The sequence below is a fragment of the Acomys russatus genome, chromosome 10 (genome assembly GCF_903995435.1).
Source record: "Acomys russatus chromosome 10, mAcoRus1.1, whole genome shotgun sequence".
NCBI lineage: Eukaryota > Metazoa > Chordata > Mammalia > Rodentia > Muridae > Acomys > Acomys russatus.
This window is the reverse complement of record NC_067146.1, coordinates 39,596,214-39,608,492: the sequence shown is the minus strand read 5'-3', so window position 1 is coordinate 39,608,492 and position 12,279 is coordinate 39,596,214.

The following is a 12,279-nucleotide window of genomic DNA, read 5'->3' as shown; positions in this document are numbered from 1 at the left end:
GTGAAATTTTTGTCTCTGTAAAGACCAAAGATTTGTGATCTATGTTGGTGGTGACCTTAGAAGAAAAATCAAGGGAATAAATTATTGTGTCAAAATTACCTTTATAGCCAATGTTTTTGATGTCATAGGGCAATCTCTGCTTCCCTTTATTCTTATAATTGTATCAGTTTCTCATTGTTAAAGAATTCTTCACCCTAAGCTATTCTATTATTTCTGGAATTTGTTGAAAGGTCAGTGAGTCTCAGGAGCTGTGATTACTTTTTCTAGCTGACATTTATTGATCTCATTACCTTCACGCTCATATTTCAAAAACTTTTTTCCCCATTCTGTTACTATTTCAAAGATGACGGAAATGTTGCAGTGTTCACTGTATTAGAACTATGGGTAATTAAAGTTGTACGCAGTTTCATAACAGTTTCTCTTTCAGAACTGTGGCAAGTATTGTTTACAAATTAGACTGTTATAATTAGGAAACACAATAGGCATAAAGTCAAGGCTGCCTTTATATTCTAATACATGCTTTCTATCTCATCATAGAAATTAGAGCTTTGAAATCATTGGACATAAAAATCTTGCTAAGACTGAATTCTCACTTGACTCTTACCATCATCACTAATGCTCCATGTCAATGATTTACTTTTGAAAAGTTTCCATTCCTGTAAAATTGGTTGTTTCTTTGAAAATGTATGAGGGCAGAATAATAGAGATGGACAAGCAAAGGTGATTAAGTAAAATTACACTTGAGCACCGTTCAAATCTTATTAGTAAGACCAAGTCCTACTTAGACAACTTTATTAAAAAGTTAGACATACATTTCTAAATATTTAACTCCACATTTCTTGCCCAATTGGAGCAGTCTACACTGAAAACTTTAAAAGAATAGCTAAAGTTTATTTAAATAGGTATATTTGCATAAGGATGGCCAGAAGGTCAGTCTTGTCCTTTATTGTTTTAAGACACAATTATGTGCAGAGGATATGCTTTTCCAGTTTGCCAAGAGACCAGGCAACCAGAACGATCTAGGATCTTCCTCTGTGCGAGTTAAGAATAGACACAGGACATAGATCTGTCATGATGAATCAGAAACGTAATCTGTGAATAATTTCCTGGAGGTTATTGTTTAGATGGAATGGTCTAAGGAGAACCCTTATTTATAGAGGCAATAAGCTGTAGCTGGTAGTTATGTCCACAGACCAGAAGCATATTAGATAGGGTTGCTATTGCTTCAGGGAGTTATTTTAGCCCTTATTAATTCATTCATAAGTGTTCATTTGTCTAGTCTTTCTTTCCATTTGAGAGATACAATCAGAAAAGCATGCCAGCCTGTGAGTTTAGGGACCTACTGCAACCTCAGTCTGGCATTGTTTGTATTTCCAATAAACGTGAAATGGCTTGCTTTGCTCATATTTATTAGAGGTTTCCTGGCACATGACATTCGTCACACGTGGGAAAATCTACTCTCATTGTTAAAAACCTCATAAACTTATTGACTGTTTTGACTTCTCTATTAGACTCAAAGAAAATATTCTGGATTTAAACATCTACTATGCTAATGGGGTATGCTAACTTCAAAAAGTATATTCATGGACCACTTTATAGACTCAGATTGTATGTCTGAAATAAAGTATCACTCTGTTACTGAAGATGGTGAATTATTATTTTGATGACAAATATGTGGATAGTATATGTAAAGCTTAAAGATTCTCTTTATAATAATTAAATACTTCTGGGTGTAAGATAAACTGTTAAAAATAGAAACAGCCTCCTTTCATGGTGCTGGAGACTGAACGTGTATGGCAAAAGCAATACCACCATGCTGTATCTCAGCTCCTGAACAACCGTGGGTTTTAATAATATTGAAGAATGCTAGATACCTAGCCTCTCTTTTTTATCCTAAAAGCTTCTATGAATACTATTTTGATTATTTGAAATTCAATCAATAAATCTTCTGGCTGGTACTATATAGACTAAATACCATGCTACCTGGAGGGGAAGAAAGGAAGTCACTGGACGGATAGTAAGCTAGTCAATCCTTTAAAGGTCTTTAAAGGTTTACATTTATTCCCAACAATGTTGAAGGTGGTATTCACATTATCTTTAAGATAACATTAAGTCTTAGTTCATAAGTAGTAAAGAGAATATAAGGTTCCAGAAAAGCCCGAATTTGAAGCTCTTCATTCTTTAATAATGCCCTTAAGCTTTTTTGAATAAATTATGAAAATAATGGACCTTCTATACATGTTTAAGTTGAGATTCAAAATCCTTTCATTAATACTTTAAATAGTTTACAATGCAATTTTGACATATCGTAAATATTAACATTTTAAAAATTAATCTCCAAAGTGTCTGGTTGAATCTTTGATGCTCAATATAATTTATTTTTTATAAAGTACTCAGATATTTATGCCATAAAAGTGCATGTGTGTTATTGTTTTTATTAATCAGGATCCTTCAGAGAATCAGAACTGAGGATGGGAGGTTGGGAGAGAGGGAGAAGGAAAGAAATAATGTATTCCACAATTTGCCATCTGAATGATCAACAAGGATGGGATGACAGTTGCAAGGGTATAACGCCTTACCAAGTCCCAGACCTGAGAACTGAGAGCATATATAAGGACAAAAGTAACAGTTGTCTCTGGCCAAGCAGAGATGTTGACATTATCTTCCCTCTACCTGATTTCTTCTACTCCGGGTTTTAAAACCACACAAGTGAGTGCCTTTCTCCTATTGAAGCCTATCACTTTGCATGGTAGTGTGCTGGATAGTTTTATGTAAATATGAAACAAGCTGAAGTCATTTGAACTGAAGGAACTTCAATCAAGAAAACGGCTCTATAAGATCAAGCTACAGGTAAGCCTGTAGGGCATTTTCTTAATTAGTGATTGGTAGGGGAGGGCCTAGCCCATTGTTGATAGAGACACTCCTAGGCAGGTGACTCTGGGTTCTATAAACCTAGACTCCCTCTTCAGAGCTATCCAATGGACAGCTCATTCTCCATGGTTGTGGAAGGAGCCAGAACTACCTCTGACATGAACTCTGGAGCCCACAGCTTCATCATTTCCCCCAAGTGGGGAGGCCTGGTGGCACACAGAGGAAGGGGAAGCAGGCTATCTATATGAGACCTGATAGGCTGTGGATGTATGGTCGGGGAGGAGGCCCTCAGCTGTCAGAGGTCTAAGGGAGGAGAATAAGAAAAAAGAGGGAGGGGGGAACAGGAAGATACAAGTGAGAGAATAACAATCGGGATGTAATCTGAATAAATTATAACTTTAAAAAAGAAAGAAAGAGAGCAGGCTGAGAAAGCCGTGAGAAACAAGCCAGCAAGCAGCACCAGTTCATGGGTGCATCAGGTTCTGCCTCTAGTTTCCTGCCCTGCTTGAGTTTCTGTCCTGACCTTCTTTGATAATGAACAGTGATGTGGAAATTTAAGACCAAAAACAAAACAAAACAAAACACCCTTTCCTTCTCAACTTCCTTTTTGGTCATGGTATTCCATAGCAGCAATAGAAACCCTAACTAAGACAGGTATGTAATCTCTTGAGCTAAGATCTTTACATATGTCCACTAACATAATGCTTTCCCAGAGCTATTAGACATTCCTTACCTTGTAACCTTGATTCATTTTGTTGATTTTAACCCTATCTCGGATATATACAATCCTTGTTAACTGTAAAATTTCTCCATTTACTTTGTTAATGTTAGTGATTCCTCTTTTTATTTGGAAAAATATATGTTCTTACATATTTTAAAAAAAACATCTGTCTAGCATTTTATTTTAGATTTCTCTCTTATAGGAAGAATTTATGTCTTTAATCATAAACCAAGTAAAAATATCCTTTTTCATTTCCTGAATTAATTTAACTGAATTATATTCACTGATCTAACTGAGACAGTCGTTGTACTAGGGTTTTTATCATTAAGTAACAAATCGCTACAAGTATAGCGGCTTCTGAAATTGGGAGTTTATGCTCTACTTGTTCTTCTCCTCATCAATCTAGGCACCAAATTAGATTTTGTATTCAGGTTTTCACTAGCTCAGTTTTAATCTGAAGCTTAGGTTGCTCATGCAAAGGGATCCAGGTTGGTGAAAAAATTAGGTTCTTGGTAAGTATATGCTCAGAAGGTCACTCTCATCTTTTGGATAGTAATTCCTGAAATACAGAAATAGAACTTATTGCTCACTGAATACTTGTTTTAAATTTTTAAATTTTTTTCCAAGAGAAAGACTCTCCAAATTAGGTCAGAACCACTGAACATAATTTTTGCTTTTTAAGGTCAACCCATCCATGGAACACAACCTAGTCATACAAGTGGCTAACTCTTTATCACATTTACAAACTAAATGGAGGGGCTGATACAGAGGTGTACACCAGCAGCCATAATTATGACATCCTTGTGCCTATACCATTTTCTTATATATTCACTGTTGTAATTTTTTGATCTTTTGAGACCTCCTAATTCCTTTTGTAAAGTTAATAACACCAAGTCTTATACAGTGTTAATAGTGGTTAAGAATCAAGAGCATACAGAGTCAGGATTTAGATTCATATGAGAGAACTATTGCCTGTGGGATTTGGGGTAAGTTACTTAACCTCTTTGCCTCAGTGTCTTTTCTATAAAATGTGATAATATTACCTGTTCCCAAAGGCTATTTTGAAGATAGAGTGAATTAACATATATAACAAATATAGAACACAACCAAGGGAATAACATTCAGTGAATTTTAGTTTTAGTATTTGTCTTTTATAATTACTTGCAGATTCCTACTCTGTGTAGAAAACATTAGATTTCAGTTATGCTTTGAAGACATGTTTGTCTCATTTCCCATACATGCTAAATGTAGGCACAAATATACTATCATATATAAATATTAGTCTTCATTAAAATAATGTACTATTTATATTAACAGAGTTATTTAATATAATAGATGCCTCTACGACAAGTTAACTGAAAAGTGGAGAAAGAGATGTCATTTGCAAAGCTGATCTATGCAGAAAGAAAAAGTAAAGAGAACAGGAATGCTAAACAAGAGGTAGAAGATGTGTTCTAGAGCATAGCAAGCATGTTCAGATGACCAGGAGTGAAAAGTAAGGACTGGGTGCTAAGGAACACCAGCAACACATCTGCCAGAGCTAAATTTTGGCAAATACTTTGGTTTGCCCTCTCAGGAAGAGAGATATCAACTGGAAATTCTTTAGTAGACACGATGCAACCCATTTTGATTGTCATTGAACAACCATGGCTTCTGCATAGGACTATAAGTAACAACAAAAACAAACGAACAAACAACAACAACAACAACAACAACAACAACAAAACTGGAAAGAGCAAGCCCGCATAGTGGAACTGGATCATGATAATGGCTTGGACCAGGGTGTCAGCCATAAAAATTAAAATTAGAGTCATATTGTAGAACTATTGGATTCTGATATGTTTGGAAAGAAAGTTGAAAGTGTAGCTTTTTGTGATTATGAATTAAAAAAAAAAGGAGAATTTAAGTATGTGTTCTAATACTTTGGTTTGATTAAATAGAAAAAAATCAAAATGCCACTTACTAAATTGTGGGATTATGATAGGAGACAATAAAGAGGGAGATATGTAGTTCTTCTTTGAATTTGTTAATGACGTCACCAAGTCCTTAGGTATTAAGTAAATGATTTGATTATGGATTTTTTTTAATTTTCTTTTTTTTAATTAATTTATTCTTGTTACATCTCAATGTTTATCCCATCCCTTGTATTCTCCCATTCCTCCCCCCCCATTTTCCCATTATTCCCCTCCCCTATGACTGTTCCTGAGGGGGATCACCTCCCCCTATATATTCTCATAGGGTATCAAGTCTCTTCTTGGCTACCTGCTGTCCTTCCTCTGAGTGCCACCAGGTCTCCCCCTCCAGGGGACATGGTCAATGGATTTAGAGTTCAAAAGTGAGATATGGCTTGGAGAAGCAAGTTAGAAATTTTCATATTTTTAAAAGAATACAAGTTATGATTTTATAGGATATTACCTCTATAGTCAAGGGGAAGCTACAAAAACAGAATTCTAGGGCATATCAATACTGCACAGAGAAATGAAAGAAAAAACAAAAGGAAAGGTGCATCTACGGTTGCTTTTGATTGAACAACAAATGGATAGATGATGATGCAAAGGGTCCCAGCGAAAGAAACTAGGATGTAGGTTGTGCAATTGTCATAAAGCAGAATGGTTGGGTCCACATATATTTTAAAGTGCAATACTAAAAAATTTAAAACAATACCTCAAAACTTGTACCATGAAATTCAATATTTAAAATCTATAGATTAGTATGTTGTCATGGTTACCATATCATTCCAATATAGTCTTTCTACATAAAACAAATTATATATAATGAATTTTTAATCAAATAGGTTATAATATAAAATTTTTGTGGAAACACATTTTTATTCTTTAAATGAGCATTTGTGAGGAAAAAAATAATAGCATGAAATTAAATTAGAAGTCGTTAATTTTATGATTAATTACTATCAGTGATTGTGGGTAAACTCACTCTACCTTCATGACTTTATATATTTGAGTTACTGAATGTATTTTTAAAAGTTATTTTTTGTGTTTTGTTGAAAGTATAATTGAATCACATTATTTCCCACTCTTTTGTCCCTCTAAACCCTCCTGTATGTCCCTCCTTGCTCTCTTTTTAAATTCATAGTCTCTTCTATCATTAATTGTTCTTACATACAAGTGTGTGTGTGTGTGTGTGTGTGTGTGTGTGTGTGTACATGAGCACATACACATTCCTATATAAAACCTTCTCAGTCTCCATAATGTTACTGACATTTTCTTTTGGACTGACCATTTGGTATTAGATGACCAACAGGTATGCTCTTCCCTACAATAGACTATTTATCCTGCTCTCAGAATTTTCTAGCAATGTCAGAAGACATACCCATAAAGTCTCATTAGCCTGATTGTCTAAACAGGAAGTGAAGAACAATAGACATGACAATGTGCCCACAAGGCCTCAGCCCTATGCAAAGAATGACAAGCAACAATTTTTGGATATTGTGAATAACACAGTGGTTGTATATATTCAATATTCAGATTTTAATTAATTTTGAATGGTTGAATTATATAGTTTTTCTACCTTTTATAATTTCACATTGAAATACTGAGCAAAATGATAAGAAACAAAAGCTGCTAGAAAATAAGAAAATAGACTGTTGATTATGGAATGTATTCAGGGAAAGCTATATACTCAGAATTTTGTTGACCATGCTATGTGCTTGGTTAGCCTGTCTAATGGTACTGATTTGTTCCACCCATTAAGAGAACAATTTCTTTATATAATATTACAAATGGCATATTATCAAGTAGTCTCTTTTCTCCTGAAATTATTGCCCTCCTTTGATTCATTTATTTTACAAGTAATTATTGAAAACTCGGCATTCATGAGGCTCATTTCCTAGTCACAGAGAAATAGCAAACTAGACATAATCTCTGTTTCTAAAAGAGTTTGTGTTCTGCATCTGAAATGGTGTCCTCAGATCTTACAGTTACTAAACGAACAGTTTTGCTAGTGGATCCTGAAATAAATACAAGTCTACAGGCTAAGTTCTTCAACTCCCAATTACTTCTCTGTTGGAGGAGTGAGTGTATATCCTGTGGCTCACAGAGGAGCTCAGCTCTTGTGTACCTGTGTGTTCCCAGGGAGGAGAATATCACAACATCCTGGTTGTACAATGTCCTGGGGAAAGCCACCAGACTGTTTTAGACCTTGAGGACTCGGAGAAGAGTTGAAAATGTAAAGAGGGATTCTTTATTGGAAGATCTGGAAGGTTTTCAGTAGTTGATAGCTGATCTGTAATTTTGGTACATGAGTAATTTTAGAATGATTTCAAAATTATATATCCCATAGGGGGCAGATGGAAAGAGAGGGGAAAAAGTAGTTATAACAGAAATAAGTGAGGTGTTTAACAATATAGCCACTATATGTAGGGATAACATCATTTCAAAGAGTACATGTAAAGAAATAAACTAACTCAAGATGCCATTTAAAAGAACCATGTATAATCAGGCATATATATATATATATGACTGCAGAAGTAATATTGGAAAAGTAATTCCAAATTTTAATGAGATTTGGGAAAAGTAATTTAATGAACTGTGTTTAGTTGAACAAAGCCTTAAAATGACAATGATTTGAATAGAGCCAAATTAAATTGCATGATGAAAGTTCATGTGCATTATGCAAATGTCTCAATCTTGTACAATATCATAGTGTTAGACTCAACCAAAGCATTCTTACTTTGACTATTGTAGGTTAATACCAACATATTTGATTCAAATGATGCTTTTCCTGTCCAACTGTCTTATATTGCTAATTCAGGTAAAGCAGATTTTAATCACACAAATCACAATACACATGTATATGTATATAGACTAAGTAAAATTTTTTTCTTTTAGTCTTGCAATAAGGAGGTTTAATCACTGCTGTGAAAACACCCACAAAATAATATCGTTTTCCCTGGAGATCATAGAAATAGGCCAATCTTATGAAAAAGGAAAGATACATTGAAATGCTGAACACGTTATTCTTGAAAAGATTGATGTATTAAATATTTATGCAAACACATTAAATTGGCAAGTGTATGAAAACATTATTACATATTCATCACCTTCACATTTCATCTTTTGGAAAGAACTGCCTTTCTATAAAATTAAATGGATGACTATAAGTTATCCAAATATTCATTTTTTAAATTGTATAGTATTGGATAATTTTATTTTAGATTATATTAATTCCCATAAATAACCCAGTTGATGTTAGATTCAGAAATCTCTAATAATTTATTCAAAATAGCAGCACCAAAGTGCTGTTTCATCATTGGGTTTCCTCTACAAAACCTGAGCTAGGGACTTCTAATATGAAAGATGTGCCCTGAGTGAATATTCCCTTTAAGAAATAAATGAGGTCTTTTGGGTCACAGAATTACTTACAAAAAAAAAAAAAAAAAAAAAAGGTTTTGTAAGAAAAGGAAATGTTATGGAAGAATCAATACATTTGCTAACCACCTAACTTCTTTTGAAGGGAAGTAAATCCTCATTGACACCAAGCTTTGAAAAGCTTGAATTAAATTTTAAATTGACTTACCTCTCATTAAAAACCAAAAAAAATTGATGTGATTCTATATATGTTCTCAAATACTATATAAAGTGCCTGATTGTGTTACTATTGTTTATGCCAAGGTTTTGTACTTTTATTTCCTTTTTATAATAAACTCATTCCTCTCAGAGTGTTTGATAACTTTTTTCCAAACTATGAAAAGTGCAATTTTATTTTTTTAACTTTTTATTGATACTTTGTGAGTTTCTCATCATGCATCCAATTCCACTCATCTCCCCATCCCTTCGTATCTGCTTTATTCCCTTGCAACCTAACTCCCTAAAGAAAATTAAAAACTAAAACAAACAAAACATAGAGGACATCTCCTCACGGAAGCTGTGATGTGTCACTTCTTTTCCACATAACTTTACGTGCAAATGTTTGTTGCAATGAGTCTGGTTCTGGACCTCTGGCTTCTTCTATCCGATACCCTGTGCCACAGAGACCCTGCATCTTCACATCTGCAGGACCAGCCCCTACATGTGCTACAGCAGCAGTTCATACATGGGGTAGATATGGGGGTGGGCCAACTCCAAGTCTTGGATCTGGTCCATGGTGGTAGCTGAGTTGGTTAGCCCACTAGCTCTCCAGCACTTGCACCACCAGGGTGAGCTCCCCAGCCCTGGCGATATCACCCAGATTGTTTGATTCTTATTGTATTCATCATTATTTTATTTCCGTATCTATATGTTTTTTCAATCCCTGCTTATTTTCTAAGTTTGCTCTGCTTTCCTGATTGCATCTCTATTTCCCACCATCTTTAATGTTGTATCTTCTTGCCTTACATGACTGTTTTGCCTTATGTTGAATGGTTTTTTTTGTTTGTTTGGGTTGGTTTGGTTTTTCGACACAGAGTCTCTCTGTGTAGCCTTGGCTGTCCTGGACTCACTTTGTATTCCAGGCTGGCCTCAAACTCACAGCAATCCACCAGCCTCTGCCTCCCAAATGCTGGGATTAAAGGCGTGTGCCACCACAGCCGGCCCTATGTTGAATGTTTATCCATTGTGTATACCTATTTATTTTCTGTTTTCTGTATGTGTCTGTGTATGTGTGTGTCTGAGATACACACACACACACACACACACACACACAGAGCACACACAGAGAGAGAGAGAGAGAGAGAGAGAGATAGAGAGAGAGAGAGAGAGAGACAGACAGACAGACAGACAGACAGACAGACAGAGACACAGAGACAGAGAAACAGAGATGACAGAGACAGAGACACACACACACAGAGACACACACACACACACACACACACAGAGAGAGAGAGAGAGAGAGAGAGAGAGAGAGAGAGAGAGAGAGAGAGAGAGAGGAGGAGAGAGAGCGAGGAGAGAGGAGAGAAGAGAGAGAGAAGAGAGATAGAGAGAGAGACATAAGACAGAGACAGAGACAGAGAGAGAGAGAGAGAGATAGAGGGGAAGAACAGAGAGATACATAGACTTTAGTATCCTTTTCTATCACCTTGCCTTAGTCTCTTGAAGCAGTCTGTCACTGAACATGAAGCTTATGTTTTTTCAGGTAGGCTGACTGCCATCAAGTTGTAGAAATAATCTTTATTTTCTGCTGTGTCTTGGTGGTTACCTGGGTTCTCAGATTTGAACTCTGATCCTCATGCTTGAGAGCGAGCACTCTAAACTGCTGAAATATCTCCAAAACTCCAGTGACTCTTAGTAGTCTCTATTTTAATAGTTGTCTCACGGTATAGTTCACCATGGATGAAGGAGTAATAAGTCTTTAGTGTAGACCAGGCTTAACCAAGCCCTTCAAATTTACAGTACAGTTCCAAGCTCTTCAAATTTACAATATAGTACGATAAGTGTGTGTTAGGTCATAGTAGAGAAGAACCATCTCTCCAGCCTTTTTTTTTTTTTTTTTAATTTTTAAAAGAGAAAAACCAATAATTATTTCCCCATTGTAATTCAATATTATTTAGGAATTTTAGAATAAACTGCAGTTAAATTTAAAAGAATGTTTTCATCATGTTAGATACTCTCTTTATAAAAAATATAAGTAACATAGATATATTAAAACAAAAAAACTATTAATATTGGCAAAATTAACCAAACCAAAAATTTATACAGACATCTTTATATTTTTGTGTATATTTTTGAATTTACACATGCATATATTTTTATGCTATAGAGTGCCTCAGATCCTTTTTATATTTTTAAGCCTAGACTGTTATAATTTAAAAATCTTGAATTTGAACAGAAAGGATTGCCCTGATGTATCTTAACCAATATTGTAATGGCAATAAAAAGGTAAAATGTTTGCTATCAATTTTAGTATTTTCTGAACAAAAATTGAATGCTTTCCAGAGTTTTGCCTGCATTTGTTACTGAAGATGAATATTTGGAATATGTTCCACATTTCCGCAACCTACTACAGAAGATTATTAAAGTTGAAATTGGTACAAGGTTAGGAGTTTAAGCATTATTCCATCATTAAGTTTTACATATATGCTTAATTAGTTATTGTTTTGTTTCTCTAGTGAAATTCTCTGTATCAAGATTTCTATGCAACTAAAATTTGTTCTCACATGAATTTCCCAAAATGCAGCTGTCCTGCTGAGCTTTGTCTCTCATCTTGATAAGGTCTAGAGTCACCTGAGAGACTCAAGTGAGAACTTACTTATATCAGACAGTCCTGTGAGCATGTCTGCAGGAAGTTACCTTGAGTGTAAGTTGGTGAAGAAGTGCCCATCCCACTGTGGGCAGTATCATTCTCTAGGCATGTGGACCTGCATCTAGGTGAACATAAATATTTCTCATAGGCAGGTAGGAGAATTCTCTTAGCTTCTAACTGCACTGCTTGGGCTGTGATGTGAGTTCCTTGGTTGGATACAGATGTGAGAAATAGCAAGCAAACCTGCCTTTAGTTTCTGTTTTAACTTCCCTTAGTGATGAGAAAGAAGTCTGTAATTTCCCATAAAGAGTCAGATCTCCATTGTAAGTATATATAATGGTGTTTTCAACAGATTTTAAAAGTGAGTTGTTTGACACCAAATTCATTTATAATTATGTTTTGGTATTGACATCAGCCTTTTTAATATAAGGAAATAAAATGCTTCCACAATAATTCAGTTGTATTTTCTTCTGTATGAAAGTGAAGTTCATATGAGTTTTTACACAGTGCTA